Genomic DNA, 27,669 nt, shown 5'->3' with positions numbered 1-27,669 from the left:
TTTGTTTGTGAACTGCTGTCTCCAAAGTTGTATACTAAATGTTTTTGTTCATTTTTGTTTTTCTCTGTCTCAGAAACATCAACAAAATGGACATTCTTGGATTCAATCATAATACATTTTCATGCATTTTTCGTGTGTCTGGAAACATGATTGGATTGCCATCATTGCAACATTTTGTGTCCGTGTTCGGTGCTTGATGTCCCTGTATTTATTCTAAAAGTGATACGAGGTAAATATATTTCTGTTGTTAATATTAATTTATGACGTGGCTGGATTCTTCATCTCAGGTGAGTGTACATAATTTTATAGCAGCGGCTATTTGCATTAGCGATAGATGCTATTTACACTAACGTTAAGTGCAAATAGCGATGGATTCTATTTACAAAAACTGCAAATAGCGACAGATTTTATTTACACTATATAAACATAGCAGTATTTTCTGCTATTTATACTACTAATTGCAAATATCTGCACCTCAGTATTGTAGTACATTGTAAAACCGTATGCATAAATAATGTATTGAGTGTAAATGATTGTTTTTATTAAAATTATTAAATGGATGCTGCCTTATTGGGACAATATAGCCCTCCCTACACCTACCCTAACTGATACTATTTTAAACTTTTTGATCATTTTCTTCATATTTAATGAAAACAAATGCCTTTCTGATGTGATAAGAGATGTGTAAAGGTAGAAGAATGAGTTCGGCAAAAGGCGGATTCGAACTCTGGTTGCTCTCTTCACAAAGAATATATCATGCTGTTTATCATCTACTTCCCTGAAGCCATTGATTGACAGCCGTCATTTGTAATGTTGTCCAGCCCAGCCACATGTTGGTGGGTGGACTTAGTGCAAATAGCCTCTGCCAACAAGGCAGGCTATTTGCACTCACTCTGTAATTGTATTCATATTTTCCAAAATTGCTGTTTGATTTTTCATGTGCTTTTTAATTAGCAAAAATTTTTAAGCTGATCTTTAATTTACTTAGAAAAAAAGTGCATATTTATTGGGAAAATAATGTGAAAAATTATGGAATGGAAAAACTGCTAATGAGTGATAAGAGGCTGAACCACAAATTAAAAAAATAACAAAACATATTTTTCTTATTTCAAAATCAACATTTACAGCATGACTATAACTTCATTTGAGCTGCATAATATAATTCAGTTATGCATTTTCAAGTCACACCCAAGACAATCTGATAAAGACATTCAGATGCTCCCGGTGTCCCTCCACCATTACCAATTCATCATGCAGTTCACACGCACGCTAACAGTCACACTTGTTTTTCCATAAATTCAAACAACTCTGGGCTCGAAAGTGGGATGAGATCTCCCGAGCCGACAATCAGAGGAGCAAATTCAATTATGAGCAGCATGTTGAAAAATCCCATTCTCGCTCTGACCCAGACAAGTTGTTGTGTTGCCAGGATGAACTTTGTAGGATAACTTCAGCTGGTTTGATAATTGGATTTTCAGCCATGAAAAATAAGGATGACATTTGTATCAGGGGCAGGAGATTGCGATTAAATGTGTTGGTATTTGCTTCTCTAGTAGATCCCGCTGGGAAAAGATCTTTTAAATATTGCACACGTAATAAAAAAAATCACTTTGGGGTAATAAATAAATAAATAAATGAGTAAATAAAAAATCAAGGCCCTCAGCTATTATATGAATCATGGTGAAAGTATTTCTGTCATTTTTAGATATAAATAAAATTATAAATTTCCTTATTGTGGTTTTCTCACCTGTAGGCAACACTATCAACAGCATGCAAAAATACCTGATAACCCACTGGGGATAAAAAAACAAACAAAATGGGTGTAAGGCTTTCACTCAGAAATTACTAGTAAATTTAAAAAACAATTGCAATGAAATGGCAAGTGACACATTGAATTAAACATGACACTTTAAGTGTAAAGACTTGTATTTTTTTGTAAAACAGTTCAGTTTCACAACTTCAAAAAAATCTTTTTTACAGTGTGTATACGCTGAGATTCTGAAGTAATCAACAGAGACAAGCTGAGGAGACAACAGATATGAAAGCTGAAAAATCAGGTAAGCAGCTTTTTTATCAAATATCTTTCAAGTATATAAATTTTTTTGCCGTTGGTCAATCATAGGTAAAAAGACATAGACTGTCAAAGGACACTGATTGGCAATATGGCAAATGTAGTATATCCAGGAAAGTATTTATTCTACACACCTGCAGAACGAAGGTACTTCATCAGCGGTCGAGAACCATCGAATTCAGTACAGGAATTTGGACACAGCTTATGACACAAATAATACTGTTTATTCATAAAAATTAATCTACTTCCTTTTACCATTAACCCACTTCCTGAAATAGATCCTCCCCATTCACACTTGCAAGTGTTCCAAGGAGAGATATTGCTTCTGGCGGCCAGTGTCCTACATTATGCCATTATGTAAACTCGAAAGATGAGGAGGAGAGGAAACAGACCCAAATGAAAGAAAAAAAACAGAAAAAACATACAGGCTTATAGAAAACTGATAACTGACAGCAAAGCCAAGCACCTGATAAAGGCCCACACAGAAAGGATGTGATGTCACAGATGGATTTGAGTTTATGATTGCTCACGAACATTTGCAATCTGCCTTTGGCAAAACCAGACCTCAAAAGAAATTTTAATAATGGAATACTCATTTTAAATTTTCAAAAATCTTTAAAACCCCATCACTTATAGCCGCAATCACATTTTGCATGGCAACTGAATATTAAGCATAATTTTTCACAATCTACTCTCCATGTGAAATGACTTTTGTGGTACTTATGTATTGAACAGTTAAGATAGAAATTTATAAAATGTGTGCATTTGCAATAAATTAGCCTACTGCTCATTTTTGGCTAAATAGATCAAATATAAATATTCATGAAGCCATCATTCGTCAACATAAAAGAATGCTGAAAATGAGCCACGAGAATGGGAGGCTCACTGAGGCTAAGTACCTCATTCACTCACTCAGACAGTTCTGCAGTGGACTGAAGTCACACGGCTCATTTCTTCAAACCCCTCTCTGCCTCCCCTTCATGGGCCGGTAATTGAAAGTGAGAAAATTGGGTTTTAAAATATTTCTTTTTCTGTTGACAGACAGATAATTATTATATCTTCCTTCTAAATCAGTCCCAGCTCATCAAAACATATGATCTGGCACTTCTCCGTTTTAGAGGTGATAGGGGACAATGCCAATATATAATATCAAACATGCTGATCTGGAAGTGTTTGGATTATGAGGAAGCACTGAAATGGAGGTTTTTAAGGTACGGGCCAAACAAGATGAGGTAGAAATAATAATTAGCCTAATAACATTTGGAATCATGCAAGAGATAATGTACAGTCAGCTGCAGGGTTACTAAACTAAAACTAAAACCATAAAACAATTTGTGGTACTTCAAATAAACTTTAACTGAAGTATTTTATTTAGTTTATTTTTATGTACTAAAATGGTAACACTTTAGGCACCAATTCTCACTATTAACTATTGCTTATTAGCATGCCTATATTATTAACATATTGGCTGTTTATTAGTACTTAAAAAGCACATATACTACATCCCTAGCCCTACCCAATACCTAAACTTAGCAACTACATTACTAACTATTAATAAGAAGCAAATTAGGAGTTTATTGAGGCAAAAGTTGTAGTTAATGGTTTGTTAATTGCGAGAAATAAAGTGTGACCTCTAAAATAATTAAAACAAAAACTTGAAATAAAAATTAATGACAAATATGCATACAAATTTAAAATACAAAAACTAATAAAAATAACAAACACACTTCAAAAATACAAACATTTTAACTGAAATTAAAACTAAAATATAAAACTAATAATAACTAATATATACACTGTAAAAAGTGAAAGTTGACTTAACTTAAAAAAATTTAGGAAACCCGTTGCCTTAAAATTATTAAGTACATAATAATAATAAAAAATAAAAAAAGTTAAGTGAACTTGACAATTCAATTAACTTATTTTTTTAATGATCATTTACTTGTAACGGGTTTCACTTTTAAGTTAGGTCAACTTGTCACTTTTTACAGTGTATATATAAAAAAAACTAATCTAAAAAAATGATACTGAAATATAACCCTGATCAGCTGCATTGACTTGCATAACTGATTTATGCATCTACTCATTTTAAAAATCACTGAGATACTATTATAGTTTATATTTCCAGTTTTCATTTTAATTTTAGTTAATTTTAGGTTTTAGTAATATTTATGGAAGCCCATTTCCGCCACCTTGAGAAAAAATATAATTCTGTAAGTCATAATAATGAGATACTTTATCATAATTATGACTTAGTAGCCTTTCTCGTAATAATGAGGAACTTTCTCATAATTGTGACTTAGTATCTCGTTATATTATATCTCGTAATAATGCACTGTAAAAAGTGATAAGTTAACTTAACTTAAAAAAATTGAGGAAACCCGTTGAAAAAAAAAAAAGTTGACAATTCCCTTAACTTATTTTTTTTAATTATCATTTACTTAATTTTAAGGCAACAGGTTTCCTCAATTTTTTTAAGTTAAGTTAACTTATCACTTTTTACAGTATAGTTTCTCGTAATAATGAGAAACTTCCTTGTAATAATGACTTAGTTTCTCATAGTAATGACTTAGTTTCTCGTAATAATGAGAAGATTTCTCGTAATAATGACTTATGCTGCCTTCACGTGGTATTGGAATTATCGTAAATACGAGTTTGCTAATCGGAAATTGGACGTGAACGGCCTCTCAAGTTGTATTTACTACTGGGAAATTCGGAAATGATTTTGATACCAGAGTTTCCGAGTTGGGCGGGTCATAAACTTTAAACATGGTGAAGGGAACAACCATTGCTGCTGTCAATTCTGTTCTCACAACAACTACATCCCTTTGTCTTGTCGCTAAAGTAGTGTATTTATAGGCTAGATATGAACGATCATGCGAAGCATAATGTAGCCTATTAGGGATGCGCGGTATACCGTTACTGGAAAAATACCGGTATATATTATATTTCAAACGGTACGATATCATAATTTTGCTCGATTCGGTATTTCATACGCTGCTGTTGGGAAGTGCACCTGTAGGTGGCAGTGCTTCCCAAATTGCTGCGCAACCGGTAAATGTGACAACAGAACAAGGCGATGGATCAAACCGGGTGTGTCTCACTCGTCCTTAAAAGTGAAGCTGCGGGCTCTTTGATCGCCCCCTGGTGGCTGGCTGCAGTACAGGACATAAACCCCGCCCTCTCATGTAAACGAATGGGACTTCAGTCAAAATAAAAAAATAAATTACACTTCCAATACAATTTTCCGAAATATGGTTTTAGTAATTTAAGGTAGTTGTTATCACGCTGATATATGTTCAATTGTTCGTTTTTGTGATAAGTTTGATTTTAGCTAGTAATTTGATGCTATAAAAATGGGGCGTGTCGTTATGGTTGATTGGGTCTGCAGGAGTTTGATTCCGCGGCTCCACCTCACGACTCTACTGCGCAGACTCGGGCTCCAAACGAATCTCTACTGCGCAGACTCGGGCTCCAAATGACGTCATTTACTCAAGATGGCAGCGGCCATACCGAGATGTATTCGCTTCACTTTTCTATAATGGAAGGAAGCGGAGATGCGTCGTCCATCTTTTTTACAGTCTATGGATCAAACCGGGTGTGTCTCACTTGTCCTTAAAAGTGAAGCTGCGGGCTCTTAGATCGCCCCCTGGGGGCTGGCTGCAGTACAGGTCATAAACCCCACCTTCTCCATGTAAACGAATGGGACTTCAGTCAAAATAAAAAATGTAATTACACTTCTAATACAATATTCCGAAATATGCTTTTGGTCATTTAAGGTAGTTGTTATCACACTGATATATGTTCAATTGTTCGTTTTTGTGATATGTTTGATTTTAGCTAGTAATTTGATGCTATAAAAACGGGACGTGTCGTTATGGTTGATTGGGTTTGCGGGAGTTTAATTCCGCGGCTCCACTCGGGCTCCAAATGATGTCATTTACTCAAGATGGCAGCGGCCATACTGAGATGTATTCGCTTCACTTTTCTATAGTGGAAGGAAGCGGAGACACGTTGTCCATCTTTTTTTACAGTCTATGGATCAAACAGATGAAACTCTTATCAACGCACCCGAAATTAATAAATAAAGAGAACAGTAGAAGTGAAATATGGCATTACTCTGCATACAAAACAGATGACAAAGGTGAACGAACTGACCTTACTGCACCTGTATGCAAGTGCTGCTATAAATCGTCTCGGTTACGTATGTAACCCTCGTTCCCTGAAGGAGGGAACGGAGACGTCACGTCGGGTGACCGACGAATTGGGATCTCGCTTAGAGAGATGAATCCACTTCGAGTGTAACTAAACGAGCCAATGCACATTGGCATGCGATTATTGCATCCAGCTGCCGCTGATCACAGCGTGAGTATAAGTAGGCAGCAGGTGCAGCGCACATTCAGGTTTTCGCTGAGGAGCCGAGCCGGTGACCTGGCCGCACAGCAGCCGTGGCGACGGGACGGGACGTCTCCGTTCCCTCCTTCAGGGAACGAGGGTTACATACGTAACCGAGACGTTCCCTTTCAGTCGGTCACTCCGAGTCACGTCGGGTGACCGACGAACTGGGATCCCTACCAAAGGGCCACGGATACTGCCCCTTCCAGTGTCTTGTGGAAGCCTCCTGCGCCCCTACTTTTTGGCGTAGGTTAGGGCTCACCATAAGAAGACCAGCTACTGTTGCTATGGCACTACCCTCTCAGTAAGACTGGATAACACTGGGAAAACGCACTGCTCCACTCGAACAGGAACGCTATGGAAGCCCAACCTTCCCAAGGAGGTTCAGAAGCACTTACACATATAACAACCGTTTAGGTGAATATGGAAGATTAGAGGTGACTGTAGCCTCTTGGGTAATGGCAGGAAGTCTGCCGGGGAAACACAGGCTCTGAGGCTATACCGTGGACTTACACATATGGGATCCGATTAGGTCTCTACATATGGAACCCAGCCCTCTACCGGTTCTCACGGATTCATCGAGATTCTACCGAGGGGACGGAGGAGCTCGACAGGGTCTACCAACGGACTCTCTGGAGCAGTTTTAGCAAGCCGACCCAAAACCGGGGCCTCTCAGTGCTTCTACCCGTTTGAGGTGAGAACAGAGGAGGAAACCGGTTCCACACGGAGGCCATAGAATCTAGCGAACGTGTTAGGGGTCGCCCAGCCCGCAGCTCTACAAATGTCTGCCAGCGAGGCGCCACGAGCCAGCACCCAGGAGGATGCAACACCTCTAGTAGAGTGAGCTCTCAACCTGAACGGGCAGGGCACACCCTGTGCCTGATAAGCCAGGGTGATGGCGTCCACTATGCAGTGGGCCATCCTCTGCTTAGAGACGGCATTCCCCTTCTGCCGACCTCCGTGACAAACAAAGAGCTGGTCTGAGGTCCTGAAGCTTTGCGTCTTGTCAACGTAGCATCTCAATGCCCGGACGGGACAAAGTAAAGCTAGGGCTGGGTCTGCCTCCTCCGAGGGCAGCGCTTGCAGGCTCGCCACCTGGTCCCTGAAGGGAGTAGTGGGAACCTTGGGCACATAGCCAGGCCGGGGCCTCAGGGTTACCTGGGCGTACGCTGGCCCAAACTCTAGGCACGAATCATCGACCGAAAATGCGTGCAGGTCCCCTATCCTCTTGATGGAGGCCAATGCAAGCAGAAGCAGAGTCTTCATTGAAAGAAACTTCAGCTCGACTGTCTGCAAAGGCTCAAATGGGCCCTGCTGTAGTGCTCTGAGCACTAGAGACAGGTCCCAAGAGGGTATAGAGGGGGGCCGTGGGGGATTTAACCTTCTCGCCCCCCTAAGGAACCTGATGACCAAGTCATGCTTCCCCACCGACTTCCCTTCCACGGGGTCGTGGTTGGCAGCAATCGCAGCCACATAGACTTTAAGGGTGGAGGGAGACAGCCTTCGCTCCAACCCTTGCTGCAAGAAGGACAGCACGACTCTGATCGGGCACTTCCGGGGGTCTTCTTGGTGAGAAGAACACCATTTGACGAACAGGTTCCACTTCAAGGCGTAAACATGTCTTGTAGACGGCGCTCTCGCCGAAGTGATGGTGTCAACTACCTCCTGGGGTAGGTCACCTAGAACCTCTGCGTCCTGTCCAGGGACCAGACATGAAGTTTCCAGAGGTCTGGACGCGGGTGCCATAAGGTGCCCCGTCTCTGAGTCAGTAGATCCTTCCTCAGAGGAATCTGCCAAGGAGGGGCTGTCACGAGGAGCATCATTTCCGGGAACCAAGTCAGAGTGGGCCAGTATGGCGCCACTAGCAGGACCTGCTCCTCGTCCTCCCTGATATTGCACAGTGTCTGTGCGAGAAGGCTCACTGGGGGAAACGCATACTTGCGAAGGCCCCCGCGGCCAGCTGTGTGCCAGTGCGTCCGTGCCGAGTGTTCCCTCGGTCAGGGAGTAAAACAACTGGCAATGAGAGGTCTCTAGAGAAGCAAACAGGTCTACCTGAGCGTCTCCAAATCAGCTGGACCGTCTGGGGATGGAGTCTCCACTCTCCGGGGAGCGCAGCTTGTGACAGCTCGTCGGCTGCCCGGTTGAGCAAGCCCGGAATGTGAATGGCCCGAAGCGACCTCAGATGCTTCTGACTCCAGAGGAGGAGGTGGCGGGCGAGTTGCGACATGCGACGGGAGCGCAGACCACCTTGTCGGTTGATGTACGCAACGGTCGCAGTGTTGTCCAAGTGAACGAGCACGTGCTTGCCTCGTAAGCGCCTCTTGAGATGATTCAAGGCCAGGCGTACTGCCAGCAACTCTAGGCAATTGATGTGCCAGTGCAGTTGGGGGCCCGTCCAAACCCCCGACACTGCATGCCCATCGAACGTGGCCCCCCAGCCGGTGGTGGAGGCATCCATGTAAACCATATCATGCCTGGAGACCTGTTCCAGGGGCACTCCTGCCCGGAGAAACGAGAGGTCTGACCACAGGGTGAAGGTTTGGCGGCAGGCCGGTGTGACTCGGACCCGGTGAGTGCCGCGTTGCCACGCCTACCTCGGGACTCGGCCATGGAGCCAGTGTTGAAGCGGTCTCATATGAAGCAGCCCCAGCGGTGTGGCTGCAGCTGCCATATGCCCCAGGAGCCTCTGAAATTGTTTCAGTGGGACCGCCGTCCTGCTCTTGAACGTATTCAAGCAGTTCAACACCGACTGAGCACGTTCCTGTGTGGTTGAGCGAATCCAATTCCATACCGAGAAAAGAGATCCTCTGCGTCGGGGAGAGTTTGCTCTTTTCCCAGTTGACCCGAAGGCCCAACTGGCTGAGGTGCCAGAGCACCAAGTCCCTGTGTTCGCACTGGTCCTGAGACTGAGCCAGTATGAGCCAGTCGTCGAGGTAGTTGAGAATGCGAACGCCCTGTTCTCTCAGGGGAACAAGGGCTGCCTCCGTAAATTTCGTGAAGACATGGGGCGACAGGGACAGCCCGAAGGGCAGGACCTTGTACTGATATGCCTGTCCCTTGAACGCAAACCGCAGGAATGGCCTGTGGCGCGGAAGGATCGACACATGGAAGTACGCGTCCTTCAGGTCGATCGCTGCAAACCAATCTCTGGGATGGACGCACCCGAAGATGCGTTTCTGCGTGAGCATCTTGAACGGAAGTTTGTGAAGGGCCCTGTTCAAGACGCGCAGATCCAAGATTGGTCTCAACCCACCGCCTTTCTTGGGTACAATGAAGTAAGGGCTGTAAAACCCCGTCCTGATATCGGCTGGAGGGACCGGCTCTATCGCATCCTTTGCCAATAGGACTGCGATCTCTGCACGCAAGACAGGAGCATCTGCCGCCTTCACTGAAGTGAAGTGGACGCCCCTGAACTTGGGAGGACGCCGGGCGAACTGATTCGCATAGCCAAGTCTGATGGTCTGATGGAGCCAACGAGACGGACTGGGAAGCGCTAGCCAGGCTCCCAGAAACCGCACAAGTGGCACCGACGGAGCCACCAACGTACCCGCGGTGGGGCAGCGAGGGGAACGCAGGGACCCGGCCCAGGCATCTAGTTGCCGGTCCGAAGCGGGGTCAGTGTGTGTGCAACACCAACCTGCGTTCTGGCAGAGGGTGCGTGAGTAGTACGATTGGTCGCACTCTCGAACTGCCCACAGCTGCTCTCTGGCGAGAGAGTGGGATGAGTGTGGTACGGTGTTGGTCCGTCCATAACTCTCCATGCCCTTTTGGGACCCAGAAACAGAGACAAATGCCTCTTGTCGAGGTTTGTCTTTTTTTTTTTTTTGAAACAAAAGATTTCTCCACCCGTCCCTCCTTCGGGGGAGGGAGAGGTGCATCCACCATCTCCCGAAGCAGTTCCTCTCTCTGGGTCGCCCGTCCCGGGCCTCTTGCTCTTCAGAGCATCGCCAGGTTTGACGGGGTCCAGGGCGGCCTGCCTACGCCAAGCTCCACGGTGCCGCTTCTCGAGGCTGCTACGGATGCGGTGCGGGAGCGGAGGCTGACGCAGGGGGCCGCCCTCGGCGACGAGCAGGCTGGGGCGCTGCAGCCGGTGGACAGGTGAAGGCAGCAGCAGCTGCCGGGGCAGGACATGTTGGATCGCCTCAGTCTGCTCCTGTGCAGCCGAGAACTGCTGGGCCACGTTCTCGACTGCGTCGCCGAAGAGGCCAGTCTGGGACACAGGTACCTTGAGGAACCGAACTTTGTCTGCGTCCCTATGTCAACCAGACACAGCCAGAGGTGGCGCTCCTGGACCACAAGTGTGGACATCGCATGACCCAGAGACCGTGCAGTGACCTTCATCGCTCGTAACGCGAGGTCAGTAGCGGTACAAAGCTCTTTCAGAACTTCCAGATAGTTTCCACCCTCGTGCATGTCCCTCAGTGCTTTTAGCCTGAAGAACCTGCAGTAACGCCGTAGCGTAAGGTGGAGGCAGCTTCTCCACAGGCCACATAAGCATCGCCGGACAGACCAGACGAATACCTACAGGCCCGGAAGAGGAGGCACGGTTTGCCCTGCTGGGTGGAAGCGATATTAGGACACAACTGCATCGCAACCAACCGCTCCACCGAGTGGACCCCATATACCCCCTAGCTGCACCCCCATCGAGGGTGGTGAGGGAGGAGGATCTAACAGGTCGGTTTCTGGCAGTAAAAGTTGCCATTCACGACCTGGTAAGCTCCCCATGCACCTCCGGGAAGAGAGGGGCAGGGTGCTGAGAACCAGGACAAGCTACCCCGAGAACCAGTCGTCCAACCTCGAGGGCTCGGGACACGGTGGAGGTCTCCACTCGAGCCCTACCTTCTCAGCAGCCCGGGAAAGCATAGCGTCGTTTCCGGGTTTGATTCAGGCATTGCCACTGCCGGAGAAGCTGCGCAACCGAATCTTATTCCCCAGGAAGCTCCAGCTCACCCTCCGATGTAGCGATCGACATCCGGTCGTCGGAAGGAGCGCCAAGGATACTGCTGGTACGCTCCGCCAGCATGTTCCATTAGCAGCTCACTGGTTTCAGAGCGCAAGAGGAGCGATGGTCCCTCGAGGGTTGGTTCCCTGGAGGGTTTGCCACCACTGTAATCCTCAGACCACCCGTGCCACCGCCTGAAGTAGTCCTCGCCTGTCTGCAGCCAGAACGAGAGCTAGATCGAGGCAGAGGCAACAGGGCTCCACCCCTTTGTCAAGGTAACGGAGCCTGGCCTGCAACTCCGAGATGATCACCTTCCCAATGAGAAGATGACTCATCCACGAACGCCACCTCAGTGTGCTTACTGCCAGGTAACAACCGCATCCAGAAACGCACGGATGACACGTTGTCTGTAGCAAGACCCAACTCGTCTTTACAAAGACGTAATGTCAAGTTTGCCAGATGCGACGTCGTCTTTAAAAAGACGCACCCTTGAATGCTCTTTTAGGGAAAAAGCTCTTTTAGTGTGCCGAAGCACACAGGAGAGATGGTCGCCTGCAACACAAACAGGGGTAGTGCAACCTGATGTGTGCAATCCACTCGACACGGGAAGAACCACCGCCGCTGTAGCGCCGTACCGCCAACACAAGAGTCTTCCAAAGAGCGTGCTCAACTTGTTGAATTCACTTGTCAGCAGAAGTCAGGAGCAGAACGATGTAACCGCTCGGCTCCGAAGCGAAAAGCTGAAAATGCGCTGCACCTGCTGCCTACTTATACTCACGCTGTGATCAGCGGCAGCTGGATGCAATAATCGCATGCCAATGTGCATTGGCTCGTTTAGTTACACTCGAAGTGGATTGGTCTCTCTAAGCGAGATCCCAATTCGACGTGACTCGGACTGACCGACTGAAAGGGAACATGTGTTGCCACAGGAAGCCTTTTTAAGCATTTGTCGCTTGCTCATCCTGATCTTATTAAGAGATCGACAGGTGAGTGCATCATTCATAAATTCAGATTTAATTTGAACTTTTATTTACAACTGATCAACTCACATACAGGTGTGATACAGTAAGCTCAAATGTGCATGCTAGAACCAGTGAAGTTTTGGTCACGTAATATCAAAGTCTCTTTAAGATAGTCTTTATAATATATGCACTTGCATTTCATACAATCGAATATTAATTGAATTTGAATTAAGCAAGAGTTTTGCTATATTCATTTTAGTATCAATAATATGAAGGGAATGTTTTTGCCGCGCTGCCGACCGCTAATATGAAACCGCTGAGAGAGCGCTAGAGTGAGATTTATATTTAATGTTTTTTCTTTGGCTATCTGAGTCTGAAATCTGAAAACAATCTGATTAGACCATTAGCATCTCGCTCAAAAATGACCAAAGAGTTTTGATATTTTTCCTATTTAAAGCTTGACTCTTCTGTAGTTACATCGTTAACTAAGACTGACGGAAAATGAAAAGTTGTGATTTTCTAGGCCGATTTGGCTAGGAACTATACTCTCATTCAGGCGCTGCGTAATATCATTGCGCCTGCTGCAGCCAGGTACGGCGAGATGGTCCTCACTGCAGAACACAAGATCCAGGGGGTGTGGTTGGATCTAGATCCAACTCCTCCCACCTTACATTTACCTAAACCTACCCGTCTCCACCCCCTGATCCCTAAACCCACCCATCCCCACCCCTAAACCTACCTGTCCCCACCCCTAAACATACCAATCTCCACCCCCTGGATGTGGATCCAACCCCGCCCCCTGGATCTTTGTTCTGCAGTGAGGGGGTACGGCAGCAAAGTTCCTTGATTATTACGCCGGAATGAGAGTATAGTTCCTAGCCAAATCGCACAACTGAATACAATTAATTTGTACGTAATTGTAATTGAGAATTTGTGGAGTTGTGAATTAGATCAGGTAATTGAGTGAATATGACAATTTTTGTATTACCTCCAGGTATTTATTTTAATAAAAGGGCTCACTATAGATTTATTGTTCAGTCAGCTTGGTTCTGGGTCTCAACACCCCAAAAGCTTGTCCTCCATCATTGCACAGGCCTATTCATGGATAAGACAAGATAGTTCAAAGTTTAGTCAACCTTCACTGAATTTTATATAATCAATGAACTTTGAAAAAAAAACAGTCATTGTTTAACACTATTAGTTGTCAAAATGAATTCATTGCAACAGTTTTGTCAAACCTAAATCGAGCTCTGTACAAAGGAAAATAAAAAAGTTCCCCATCTGCAATAATGTGAAAAAGGGCACATAAATGTCAGAATGTAAAATGTTTATTTTAGGCATTTAAATATCATTTCATTTTCGTACTTTACAAATTACAAAGTACAACTGCACTGTGCTCATATTTAGCCAACCTGTGCATTAAATTACAAAAAAAAAAAAGAAATTACATAGGCTATTATCTTGCGCCCTATTGTGATCTCGAATTGCAGAATATTTCAGTAGCTACATGCATTTGAGAGACTTTCTTAAATGTGATGCATCATATATACATGCATGCACAGTTTTGCAGCTTTAATTGCAATTTTGGTAATTTCATGACTTAATTGACGATGTATGCTCGTATAGTTTCTTGTGCTGGTTATTTATGATAAATTGAGAGCGTGCGCCTCATATTCGCGTACAGTGAAGAGCGTGCGCCGTGAGCACAGTAAAACCTCTGACAGAACAGGAAAGTTTGTTTTACTGACGTAACAACATCTCATCAGACCGCAGTTCACTGTTGTTCTAATGAAGCTCATTTGGCACCTGTACCTTTTCCGCGCTCGTTTTACTCGCGCCTGGTGCTGAGGGCAAGCGGAAGTGCGCGTCAGAAAAATCTCCCGTTTGTTGTGGTCGTAAAGAGATATGGCGGTTCCGCGTCTTAATTAGTTTATAATAAACACATTTTTGAACTCATTAAAAATGCAAAAAAACGTTGAATAAAAATGTTTCATTACATTATTTTTAACAACTAAGCTTTTGATTATTCATGACGTTTTATTTAATAATTTGCGCCACTGCCTAAAATATCTAAGTTTGGGCTTTTTTTTGCATGTGCAGACCCATCGGTGTATGACATCAAAGTACCATATGGTTCCTTATGCTTTCAAAACGCTCTTGAGGTACTTTGATGTCAAACACTGATCGGTCTGAGCCACGCCGCTTTAAGTCAAACACAGTTTAATATGTACGCGTATTTGCATCGCTTTGACCGTAGATCAGGGTTCCTCAAATCTTTCCCTGGAGGGCCAATCTGCTGCAGAGTTTAGCTCCAACCCTGATCAAACTCACCTACCTGTGATTTTCTAATGATCTTGAAGACTCTGATTAGCATGCTCAGTGTGTTTTGATTAGGGTTAGAGCTAAACTCTGCAGGAGTGGGCCAGATTTGAGGATGCCTGCCTTAGATGCACACATACACACACACACCATGACTGGTCAATTATGTACAATGCTTGCATGCTATTGGTCAAACTACTTTTCGATCATTACCTTCAGCAAGCATGAAAACAAAGCCAAAACTAATCCTGACATAGACGTGGAAAAATGGCACGTATGGTCACCCTACCCTCTGTCCCACACACATATGTAAATAACATGCTTCATATAGGTAGTTTACATGATAAAAAGTACAAGTAACAAATGCTTCTAGTTTCATTAATTTAAACAGGCCTTTGAAGTTTGGGCAAAACCTCCTGGAAGTGATGTGTTTTCATGCATTTTATTTTTTCATATGGTGATTGTGCATCACAAATGTATTTATTACATGAAAATGTGTTATTTTTCAAGTTAATCAGGTCAATTTTGATCAAGAACAATACACTGTGGCTTTAATTCAGCCTAAGCGGTGCAGCAAAAATAGACTCAGCGTTGAATCGATCGCGGCACTGCCGCTTCTGCTCTGCCTCTGCGTGCGGTGTGAATACTCTGCAGAGTATTGTAGTAATACTCTAGTAGAGTAATTACTCTAATTAGTAGAGTAATACTCTGCACACGCATGTGGGCGCCGAAAAAATATACGCGCTGCTTACACTGTAAACGTGCAGCCAACATCTCCCGGATATTTTCTACTTGAATTAAAAGTCATACACTGTAAAAAGAAATCTGTAAAATTTACGGTAAAAAACCGGCAGCTGTGGTTGCCGGAATTCTACCGTAAAAAATACGGTAACAACACTTTAGGTTTTACAGTTTTGACTTAAATTTACAGTTAAATACCGTAATTTCATTAACTGATGTAAAGTACTGAAATCTGTTTTGTACCTTTGTAATACACTGATAACCACCAAATGCAGGTGGTGATGAGAAAGTCACCACCACCTACATTTGGTGGTGGTGATGAGAAAGTCACATGATGAACCAAAGCCCATCACAAGCAGCTTTTAAATAATAACATATATAGATGGTGCACAGTGTCATTCACACAAACTCTAAACACCATCATGGTGAGACTCATTAAACTGAAATATGCAATAAACATTAATTTAACAACATTAGATGTTAAATACCAGAAACATAACTGCTAAGAAAAAACTAAGAAGAAACAGTTATTTCAAAGAAAAAACATCAAATTCAAACAAAATTTGAAATGCAATGCAGGGAATTCTGTGAACGTCAGTTTATGGTTTTTCCCTGTAAATTTTACAGGAACTTACCGTTAACCATTCACTGTAGCATTTTCTCAGTTTTTTACCGTTAAAATCAGTCATTTTTTACAGTGTAGTCAACGTTTTGATTGACAACTTAATCTGCAAGAGTCAACAACAGATCTTTTACTGTACCATACTCAGCCATAGCTGATGCGAAAAACAAGAAAAAGGCGCCTAAATTAAAAAGACCAAAGAAATCGAATTTGAAAGGTGACGCCGCCCACTGAGTGACGTGCCGACAACCGTAACCCTGAAATTAAAATGTGGAGGGAGGAAATAAATGAATGAATGAATAAATAAATAAATGAACAAATAAAATAAATAAATAAATGAACGAACGAATAAATAAATAAATACATAAATAAATAAATGAATGAATCAATAAATATTTATATATTTATTTCTGCATTTATTTATGTATTTAATTATTTCATTATGTATTTAACGATTTATTTATATATTTCAACATTTATTTAATTATTTCATTTTGAATAATTTGGCCCTCCATAATAATGTTAATAATATTTCATGAAATAAAATGGTTTAATGGTTTTAGTTTTATAGTAAACTATAATAACCCTTAGATGTATGAATATTATATTTTGATAGCTTTTTCTCCTAATACCATGTAAAAACAAAACTGTCAAACACTAAAAAACATCATTTACTCTGCCGAGAAAATAAACAGTTGCCCTCATTACTGAATATTTTTTATAGATATTTTCAAAAAGCCTACAAAACATTGATTAATGTTGACAGGCAAAGATGGTTACACTATGGAAGCGGTTACAAACCATGAAAAGTAGAGATGCTCACACTGTTGAACATTTATTAACACTGTTCATTTCTGCTTGATGAATGCCAATGATCTGTTTCATACATTTCTGTGACAGCTTGCGATCACATGCATATTCAGAACAAGAAATGAACAAAGTATGAAATGTGTGCATATACCGACCCACTGACTCACATCAGACATTTCTGGTCACGTAGCACCGTCTTGCTCTGCTTTTCTGCAATTTAATGAGTCTGTTACAGTCTCTTTCCAAGATACAGTCAGTTTTATTGACACAGCAATTTGTGAAAAGACTCTATAGTGGGAAGGAAGATTACGAGTAAAGACTGTGGCAGATCATTTAAATGAAAAGTTCACTCAAAAATCAAACTTCTGTCATTATTTACTCTCCCTCATGTCGTCTCAATTCCATATGATTTATTTCTTCTGTGCAACAAAAAAGGTGAATTTTTGCACAAATCACTGTGAACTAATTTGATACTTTTTAGGATACTTTTGGAATACCTTTGGAAGCTTGAGAAGCTCCAGTCACCAATAATTGTGACTGCATAATAAAAAAACAGTACATTATTAAAAAAATCTATTTGTGTTCCACAGACAAAAATGGTCAAGTTCAGAATTACACAAGGGTGAGAAATGATGGCTAAATGCTTCAATCAGGCCAAAATAATTTTTATAATTACAAAAAACGTAACAGCTCTGTTCCTTCAATATTACTGTATGTCCAACCTTGTTAATACTTTTCTGTCACAGAGATTCATCTGCAGCATTTTTATTAGCAGTGAATATTGAATACCGCTGGACAGCCTGATTAAATCTCAATGCTGTGCATAAGCAGTTCCCATCGATTCATTTGGCCAATACTTTAGAGTAACCAGGAGCCTGGAGCTTCCATTGATTCGGTTGATTATATATATACATCTTTCGTCAAACTGAAAACAATTACCTTTAATCTTTTCCCTTACCTGACCCCCTCTGTATTTTTATCTTTAACACAGACAAGCATTCTCTACCACATTTAAAAACAAGCAAGGTTTTAACAAGAACATTAAAGGCACCATCCAGAACACTGAGAACTGCAACAACAACATCAGTAACTGTCAACATCAGGCTAGGATCTGTGATTCAGAACACTCATCTAAATGCATGGTATCATTTCATAGAGTCTGACACATAACATTAAATATAGAATGGTTGTTAATTGAGTTGTTAACGAGGGGACATGCTATTATAGATTTTATTATTTTTAACGATAACTATTTGTTTTTTTTGCAGGAAGCAAATAGTTTTGTAGTGCAAGAGGTCAGTTTCTGCCACAGAATAAAAAAATAAAACCAGTTATTGCTGAACTCACAGTTCTGCCTTTTTTGGTGCAAATCTATATTTTGCAGGTGCAAGTAACCATCTTGCACTTATTATTTCTAAATAAATTGTGAGTTTATATCTTGCAATTCTGAGTTTATACAATATCTCACCATTCTGCCCCCCCCTCCCAAATTGCGAGAGAAGTACTTTATTATTTTTTTTGTGGAAGAAACAAGTTTTGCAGAATAGCATGTCTCAGTTATCTGAGTTGCAAAAACTCAAAATAATTATTGAAATATTAATTTAAAATAATATCAAATAATTAATTATTTTTTATTACAGTATGTTTTGCGATTTATTTTATTTTTTTTATTTTTTCTCTGCTTTCTCCAGACTGATTAGTGACATGTCATTTCTAGCTCAGGTGAAACTTAGATGTAGAACATGAGTGTCATGAGCAAATATGGCAGCTTGTAGACTTTTTGAGTATAAGTACTAACGCTTAAAGACTTTAAGCCAGTTCCTTTTGAAAGAACTGAAGAATTGGTAATATTTTATGTGGCACCTGTTGCTTTGTTTCTTTCTCCTCCTCTGTCTTCATTAATTGCTTATTGACACGTGTGTGCTTTAGCATGAAATCTCCTAATTGGTTTATTGGGCTCGTTAGAAACACAATTTACCCACAATCCAAAGTGAAGTGGCTGTATTGACCCCAGCACTGAATCCAGACATCCATCATAAAAATAATACATTGAAGCTGATTATGTTGTCTTTTATCAGCATTACTCATGATGCATAATTAAAATAGAGTTCTTATGATTTACAGATCAAAAGATGTATGGGTTTGCCTGAGAGGAAAGTTACATTTCGATTTTTGCATACTTCAAAAGTACATAAATAAACAAAAACAACACCATTTTTTTTATCCTTTAAATACTGACATTATGATTAAGAGCTTTGATCTTTTCCCCTGCAGATAAAATATTTTGGCATAAAATATTTTGATGGGATGATAGCATCTCAGAGCCGCAGAAGTATTTAGATGGGATATCATGTAAATCTGTTAAACCGAGCTCAGTTTATCTGGGGTCGCTGGCTGTTGTGCATTATCAGTCTTCCTTCGTCTGCTCTAACAGTCGTTTAATTCTGCTCCTCTGGTTCAGGACGTTGGATCTTATTGGATTCCGGCCTGAGTCTCTGCCGTGTGATCTGTCATGATCAATCGCTACTACAGCCGTAGGGATAATGAATATAGTTAATGACGGGGACGCCAGTGGAGAATACTGCCTGCCTGTTAACTTATCTAATTAAAACATTGCATCACCAGACAATTAGACTGGCATCGCTTTTTCTTTTCTCAGGCCAAAATCAGAGCCATTAAGGGTCTAAGTCTAATTAGAAAAAGTATTTTCTACACCGTGGGGTGTCCTGCTGAGGTGAAAACACATAAAACACTATCGATCTGTCCCGTTTGCCCTTAATTTTTTTTAGGTCACTGGATCTAGAGACAAAGAAAGAGAGCAACAGACAGAATATACAATGTAAAGAAGAATGTAAGCATTTGGATTAAGAGGAAAAGGCTCTTACAAACCCTGACAATTTTATTGCTTTTCTATATTTATTTGCAGAAATTGGCAGATTAGTACATTCATCTTTCAGGGGGGATTCACTAAGAATGAATGATGGAATTTAAGAAGAAATTAAATTGACATAAATACGTTTCCAAATGTTACTTTCAAAGTGGAAAACAACGCTAAATCTAAATAACCCAGATTTCTAAAGTTAAGTCCAACTTTTCAGTCTATCCAAATTTTTCTGTACTAAAAAAGGTACTGAGGTATAATGAACAGTGATAAATTGTCTTGTCTTCTCACTCGCTTCTCATCACACACCTCTGCATATAGGTATAGGAAATGTGAAAGAAATATGGAAAAGTATTATTGATGTTACAAATTGTATCCTATTTACCTGTGTTAATTAGTCTTCATAAAAGAATAACCAAAAATAGTTATTTTGAGTAGGGTTTGGAACTGATTATTATTAAGATGCATCTTGCATATGAATAAAACTGTGCTCTCAATTGGTCAGAGTACACCTGTTCTTCATAGCTTCATCCATCAAGAAGTTAGCTCTGTGGGCTTATTGTGAATGTAGGCATCATTACAAGAATGCTGTCCTGACAAAGTCTTTATTCCCGCTCTAACTGACTAACCAGCTAGAGCAGGAAACAAGGCTTCTTCGGGACAACATTCTTGTAATGCACCTGTTTCGGAGAAGAGTAATTACACAACAGTTTAAGATGAAGAGGCTCTCTTTGGATTTCAACTGCGATAACTAATGTGCTCACCCACAGAATCAAACACTGCAGCATTTTACGTAACACATTTCCCATTATGGATTATGATACAGCTTGATTTGTTGGTCCGTTGGGCTGGATTGCTTTCTCACCACAATCGAAACGCTCCAGAGTTTGTTTTCAATCTGGCTGAGACCACCTTGTTCAGGCGATCTCGGGCTAATTATTTAGGTGCAGGGAAAGAAAACGAAGGAAGAAAACGCGCCAAGTTCCGAAATCAACACTCCAACTGAGCCAGGTTTGACTGGTTGTTCATATGACAACATATGCATATAAAAATGTAGATTATGGTTTTGTCATTTGTAATAAAACATACATTAATGTTATTGTAACAATGAAATTGCATTTCTGTAATTGCAGGTAGCCTGCTTTACTACTCTACTCTACAATTATGGAACCGAATAATTGGAACCAAAATCATTCTTCCCAATTCCCATTTCTACACTCAACACAAACCATTTCCTCTTGTGGATTTTCCAACACATCATTAAGGAACATATTTTGAGGCCCATACGGTTTCCTCAGATACACCTGTAACGGAAAAGCTTCAGGAGCTCTACTGGAGAGGTAATTTATGATTGGCTGACCCATTTTGATATTGCCAGCTTTGATTCTGGTGATGTCTGATATGTAACTCGCTGTAAGTGGAGTCTAGGACCTCAGTGAATACCTGTGAATTATATATGTTACACTATAACATGAATATAATAAGGCCCAGTAATACAATATGACAGCTAGTTTTAAAAATTCAGGAAAATAATTAAACTCTCCTATGTAATTTTAATGTGGTGTGACAGTGAAGCACAACCTGAAAAGCTTGACTTCAGTTCTGAGAATTCCAATCAAGATGGATTCAAATGTCAGTGTTTGGCTCTGGCAGTTAACATGTGCTCTGACATGCTAAGCCTCGGGGCCCATATGTGAAATTCAGGTATGAATCTCACCCATTTCTAATCAAAATCTTATTAAAAGCAGTGGATTCAGATGGGTACCATTTATTCTTATACAAATGAATAGCCAGACTTTTACTTATTTCTGTTTATTGACTAATTAATTTTAAGTTTGACAGAAATACAGCGACCAATCAAAAATGATACTATTTAGTAATACAAATACTAAAATGAATATAATATTAAATATAAAAATCTATAAAGAATTATTAATAATAAATAATATACAGTGTGGATCATTTGAATAGAGTTTGAAAACAGTTTTTCAGGGTTCAAACTTTTTTTATTTTTTATTTTTATTTATTCAGCAAGGATTTCAGTTAAGATTCTTTCCTTTTATTCAGTTAAGATTCTTACTTGGTTACAAATCAATTCTATTTTAAATAAATCCTGTTCTTTTAAATTTTCTATTCATGAAAGAAAAATGTATCAAGGTTTCCACAAAAATATTACACGGCACTGTTTTCAACTGTGATGATAATATAAAATGTTTCTTCACAGAAATACATTACATTTTAAAATATATTGAGGTAGAAAACAGTTATTTTAAATGGTAATAATATTTATATAGCAATATATAACTAAGTAATAAAATCTGAAATGGAAAGCCAGCCAAACAGATATTTTAGTCAGCACTTGCCACTTTTGTGTTCCATATGCATCAGACAGTGAGCGAACAGACAGTTGGTGGTCCGTGTGCATGTCGTCTGAGACTCGTTCCACATCGGATTCTGTAGAACATCTGCCACAGATGAGTCTGAGAAAAACAATGAAGTTGATGATGTCTGGATGCAGTTACAGCAAAAATCGCCTTTGCCTTGCTGCTTTCCTGGCATTGTAACATCTGCGGAAGATTCTAGTAAATCCCAGTGACGTCATAATTCCCACAACACTGCTAGAAAGTCTATGAGAACGTCTGAGGTCAGCTGTAAGCCTCTTTTGACCAATCACTTACATGTTCTGTAAGAGAAAACGACACATGTAAAGGCCTCAGATTCACCCTCAACCTGCAGGTGCACTGTCACCATGGCAACTGCTGATGTGACGGAGAAGGGCTCACTCCAACTTTTGTGTTACAACACATCTATTTGAACCAGACAGAATGTGTCACAGGTGTAACATCCGAATAACAATGACTTCCAGGTGTTGAGGATCAAAGAACAGTCAACAGGATTGCAAACTGGCAGCTCCACGTTATTTGTGCTGACAGTGACAGGGTTTCATAAAGTTATCTAAGTGAAGCTTTGCCTGGAACCTGTTGTAATAATGCTAATGCTATTATGTATCCTTCCTGGAGGAACATTGACTTCATTCCCATTTATATCCATGACAACAAGCATCCTTGCGATCCTTAATTGCTAAAACCAATAGTGTTTGTTCGCTTTGGCAATCTGTAGGATGTCTTAATCTGCTCCAGTTCACAGGATTAGAATTTAACAGCTCCTAACCCACCTCGAAATGTCATTAGGACGAGAACCTCCCCTAAAAATAAGCAAGATGAAGAAAAAACAGCTCCCTGCGTTTTAAATATATAATGACCCACTCAGACGGGAACATGTCATTACAGAGCAGAGACTACATTTTGGTGAAATGTTCTTCATTTTTGCTTCATCCTGCACTTGCTAGCATGAAGATGTTTTTACTGCATTTATGTAATTCTCCAAAGTGGCGGCACGCATCGCTGGCATGTGATGTGATTTCAAGCTCACGACGATAAAACATTCATGTCCCACATCCTCTTAGCTGGGGTTCGGCAGACTGCTCACAAATTCATTACAGAAATATTGTGCTTTGGAAAGAAACTTTGGGGTCTTCTGGGTCTTCCTGCTATTAAATGTTGAATGGTGTCAAATGCTTTTTTACAGCTGACAAAATGCTTCTCATTGTTGATGCTTTTTGCCATCAATTAACTTTTCAAAGACAAAACCTTAAATGCAAATTTTTTTATGTTACACATCATAAATGTGTGTTAAAAAGATTTTTGAATGTCAGACTTGATCTTTCTTGTTAGACATGAAATGATTTGAGCAACATCAGGATGCCAGAAAAGATCAAACACAGGTGCGTGTGCTATGTTTTGATGTTCAGGAGATTGAGTTTGTTCACATTCTCTGATTGATAAGTAGTACTGTGTTTCCCTGAGTATACTTCAGTCTGCTGCATATATAGAAAAAAACCTCAGGCAAACGCAGACAGAAAGATGGAATCAGCCACCAAAGAACACTTGTTGATCTGAAGATGTTAGATGGTGTGTGAAGGTCATAGGTGACTAATGCACCATCTAAACTGCAGATCAGTCTGAAATCACCAGCTGGCAATGACACACTTTTTCAAAGTGCAGTGTTTAATCTTGTGACAGAAATAAATCACAGCTGATAGCTGCAGTTTTTCCTTTGCCACTGAGAAACCTTCATTGTCGGGTTTCACTTTTACATGATACATTTTATTAAAAGCAAATCTTATGATTTAAATATCATCACGCCATCCTGAACTAGGTGGTTAATGATTTAACTTTACTGGATGCAATCTTTAAAAGGTTGCTTTTTGCAGATTTGCTTTGCAGTTGCTAATTTTAGCTTTCTGTTTGTGCTCAAGCAGTAAAACAGAGTTGGAAAGAGGGTTTGAAAGGGATGGTGAATCAGTGCAGAATCTTGTTAAGGGAAGTTAGACAGGACAAGATTGAAGTGGGATTGTGAAGTCACTTTTTCACGATTTATGACCCCTGAAAACAGCTGTTGCAATTCGCCCCCTAGTGGCAGTCTTATGAACGTTTTGCTGTGAAGCTGCCATGATTCTGTTTATGCCTTCAGTAAAGGATTAAAACAAAGAGCATTTGCCCTATATTTATTGGGTTGCTTTGGAAAAATAAATAAATAAATAAAATCCTCTAAATGGCTAAAAAACATAAATGATCATGGTTAGATGATTACAGAACAAATGCCCACCAAATTCTTGATTTACAAAAGGTACACTATTTGTACCTAATTTACACATAGATGGTACATAGTACCCAAACGGTAAATTTTAGTAGTGGGCAAAGCCCCAGTGACAGCTTTCGTACCTTTTTTTTCCTATAGTGTATGACTATGATGGGATATCCTACAGTGAGTAAAGTGTTTAACAATATAAATCAATATTTATGGCTTACCAATTCATAACTGTCCATTCTAAGTAAGTATTGAGTGTTTAGGATCAAAATATATATATTTTTAAATATATTTATTAATTTCTATCTCAAAACTTGGAGGATGGTGCAATTCTTGTAGTCAAACTGGATCTATTATATTTATGCATTTGGCAGATGCTTCTATCCAAAATGACTGATTCACTTTTGATCTGACAACCACAGTGGGTTAGAACTCATTGAAAATGCATGATTTTGTCTGTCGTTTGTCATAAATAGTGAAAAGGCGTGTTGAGCGCAGGATGAGAATGAGACTTGGCAAGAGTGAAGAAGGACAGTGAAACTGGACAAAAGTGGGGAGGGAGATGGAGACATGACAGCAATGGAGATAAAGAGTGAGACAAGGTAAGAGTGGAGGAGGAAAGTGAGATAAGACAGGAGTCCAAATGGAAGTTTATTTTTTTTCATTCCTTCATTTTTAATTGCTCAGTCTCTTGAATCTCTCTTGACTATGGTAGCAGTTCTCAAATTACTGTTCAGTTTTGTAAACGCATTCATGCGTGTATGACACTCCTGCTGTGTGCGAGCCTGTAATGTGGCAGCATTGTTCGTTTATTTTGATGTTTTCTTCCAGCCCGAGTCTAAGGAAGAAAAAGGATGCAAATTAAATATGGAAATGAACAACATCCCACTTTTGCCAGCCACTTTTGCTCAAAACACCTATGAGGTCATGTGACATGAGAGCCCCTTCTCTTCTCATCTTTGCTTGCTTGCTGACATATTTGTAAACCTGATCTCATAAGAAGAATGTTACCAGGCATACATTTATGCAAAACCCCAAATACATGCTACACGTTTCAAATTTTTCACATGAGACTAAACTTTTTTTTTTTTGTATTTTTTTAAATATTGTTGGAATTTCACAACATTTTTTGTAACTCAGAAAACTCATCACTGCTTGTGCATTTGAGGAGATCCTAGAGAGTCTGTAACTGAAGTGTTGGAGTGGTTGTTCCAGTACTTGCTGAGATTTTACAGTCTCACTAAGTGCTGACTGGAAATTGTGGGCTGTCAAAAAGGAAACGTCAATAATTCACAAACAAACGACTCACAGAATCAGCAGAGAAAACAAGTGTAAATTTGGACTTACATTTATGTTTCAAATAAGATGGCACAGAGTATATTTGGTTTGAGCTTGCAGCAACATAATTTGTTTGTAGAAAATAAGCATTTGAGGGGAAAAATGCCAAATGATGACGGAAAATGGGAATTGAAGTGAAGAAGAGTCTGTTTTATTCTTGCATATATAGTCCACCGAAAAGTCCATTCAGTGCTAGAGCCAGGTCCCGCATTCGACCAATCAGTGACACTGACAAATATGCAAATAAGAACATCAAGGATTTATGAATGTACAAAGTGAAACGTCAGTTAATGAATACTAAGGATTAATTGTTAACCCAGGTAAAGTGTATGAGCAGTGTAAATTGCAAAACAGTTGTGTCCTGGTAAGAAACCAGCTCATAGTCTAATAACTACATAACCAAAGCCAAGATTCCTCATTATTCCTCTATGTAATAAGCCCTGGGTTATAGTACTTCATTAAACTAAATGAAAGATGAATGATACAGCCCTTTTGGACAAACCACTGGCCGTGATTTCTGTCACCTGAGTCAGAACTCTTCTGTCACATACAGAAAAGGCCTGTTTTAATATTCAGCCTGCAGCGTGACGATGTTCATAACCTCAGTGCCACGAATACAGCTCAGGTTATTTTAATTTCTTTGTCGCTCATACTAATTAGATTTCCTGCTCCTCTTTTACAGCGGCGGCTTTTGAATGGCGCTTTGAACTTGGCTCTTCTCTGAGGTGGTACAGGGAGGCTGAAATGATAAGAGAGGAAAATCGCAGGATGGTTAAAGAGAACTTCCTCGTGGAGGCGAGCCTTGGGAGATTAGGATCTAAGATGAGCCCTGGCTGTCTCTCACTCACTCTGAGTATGTGCAGAAAGAAGAAATGTAAGGTCTCATGTGTTGTAAAGACAAAAACTCAGACCTGGAACGCAGCAGATTCTAGATCTCTCTATTAAATCATGTGTGTCTCATAATCATCTAAACCGGTAGCGCGTATATTATAGCCTGATGTAGCCTATAGATGAAGACGGATCGGCTCCCGCAGCATACCTTATCTCCATATGTGCAAATAAACAGATCAATATGTTACATGTTTCCCATATCATACAGTCATCGTCATACTGTGTTCTCTGGATTTATCAGTATCAGATTTGAAAGAAAATCGCTTGAAATAATATTCAAATGCTTTCCCACCCCCGTCTCTCTCTGTCTTTCTTTATCCATTTAGTCTCTCTCTCTTTTTGCTATCTCTCGATATCTCTCTCTCTCAGTCTGTGTCTTTCTCTCTGGCTCTTGCGAACTTCACAGACCATAAAATCAGCAATTGCATTGCTAGGCAACTAGCATTTGCAAGAAGCAGACTGGAGTGGAAGCTTCTCAGTGCTTTTTCAAATGTAGAATATGGTCATGATTGTTAACGAGAGACACACAACATATTCAGTCGGAATAAACTGTTCATCTGGCATGCTAAAGTCACGACTTTACATAGTTGGAGTTTTGCATTACTGTAGTAGCCTACTCTGGAGTTGTTATCCGTTTTTATGTTCTAGAATAATCTTTAATATCTGGAATCTGAAAATCACAGTTTGGTGCTTAATGCAAAATGTTATTAATCAGCAGATCTGTGTCACGGTTGACAAATGCTTTTAGAAAATGTTCATATTGCACTTCATATCCACAGGGCAGCTTGTAAAAAATAGTGTGCAATACACAAAATTAGTTATATATTCAATAACATCTTGAACTTTGTGTCCAAAATCGGCTATCAACCTGAGGCTATTTGCACACATGGGGACGTGCAGCCGCTGAAAATATTACTCATCATTATCTGGGTTAGTAATGTTTTCATCACCTCCTCCAGTGCTTTGAACTCTGGAAAAGTTCCCAGGTACATAAGTTGAACTCAAAATCCACTGATTTTATTACTGTCCACACAGAGCCTCAATTTT

At 40.6% G+C, this 27,669-nt stretch overlaps 1 long non-coding RNA gene across 1 annotated transcript; it reads left to right on the top strand.

The window, feature by feature from the left end:
* On the top strand, nt 1-27,291 carry LOC131545894 (uncharacterized). Its single transcript, XR_009272518.1, has 5 exons — nt 1-229; nt 1,981-2,057; nt 20,877-21,083; nt 24,870-24,995; nt 26,414-27,291. It is a non-coding gene; the product is annotated as an uncharacterized LOC131545894 (long non-coding RNA).
* The last annotated feature ends 378 nt before the right edge of the window (nt 27,292-27,669 follow it).

Source organism: Onychostoma macrolepis, chromosome 08, assembly GCF_012432095.1.
Source record: "Onychostoma macrolepis isolate SWU-2019 chromosome 08, ASM1243209v1, whole genome shotgun sequence".
In the NCBI taxonomy this organism is placed as follows: Eukaryota; Metazoa; Chordata; class Actinopteri; order Cypriniformes; family Cyprinidae; genus Onychostoma; species Onychostoma macrolepis.
Note: the sequence above shows the minus strand (reverse complement) of the source record. Positions and strands in the feature narration are given on the sequence as shown.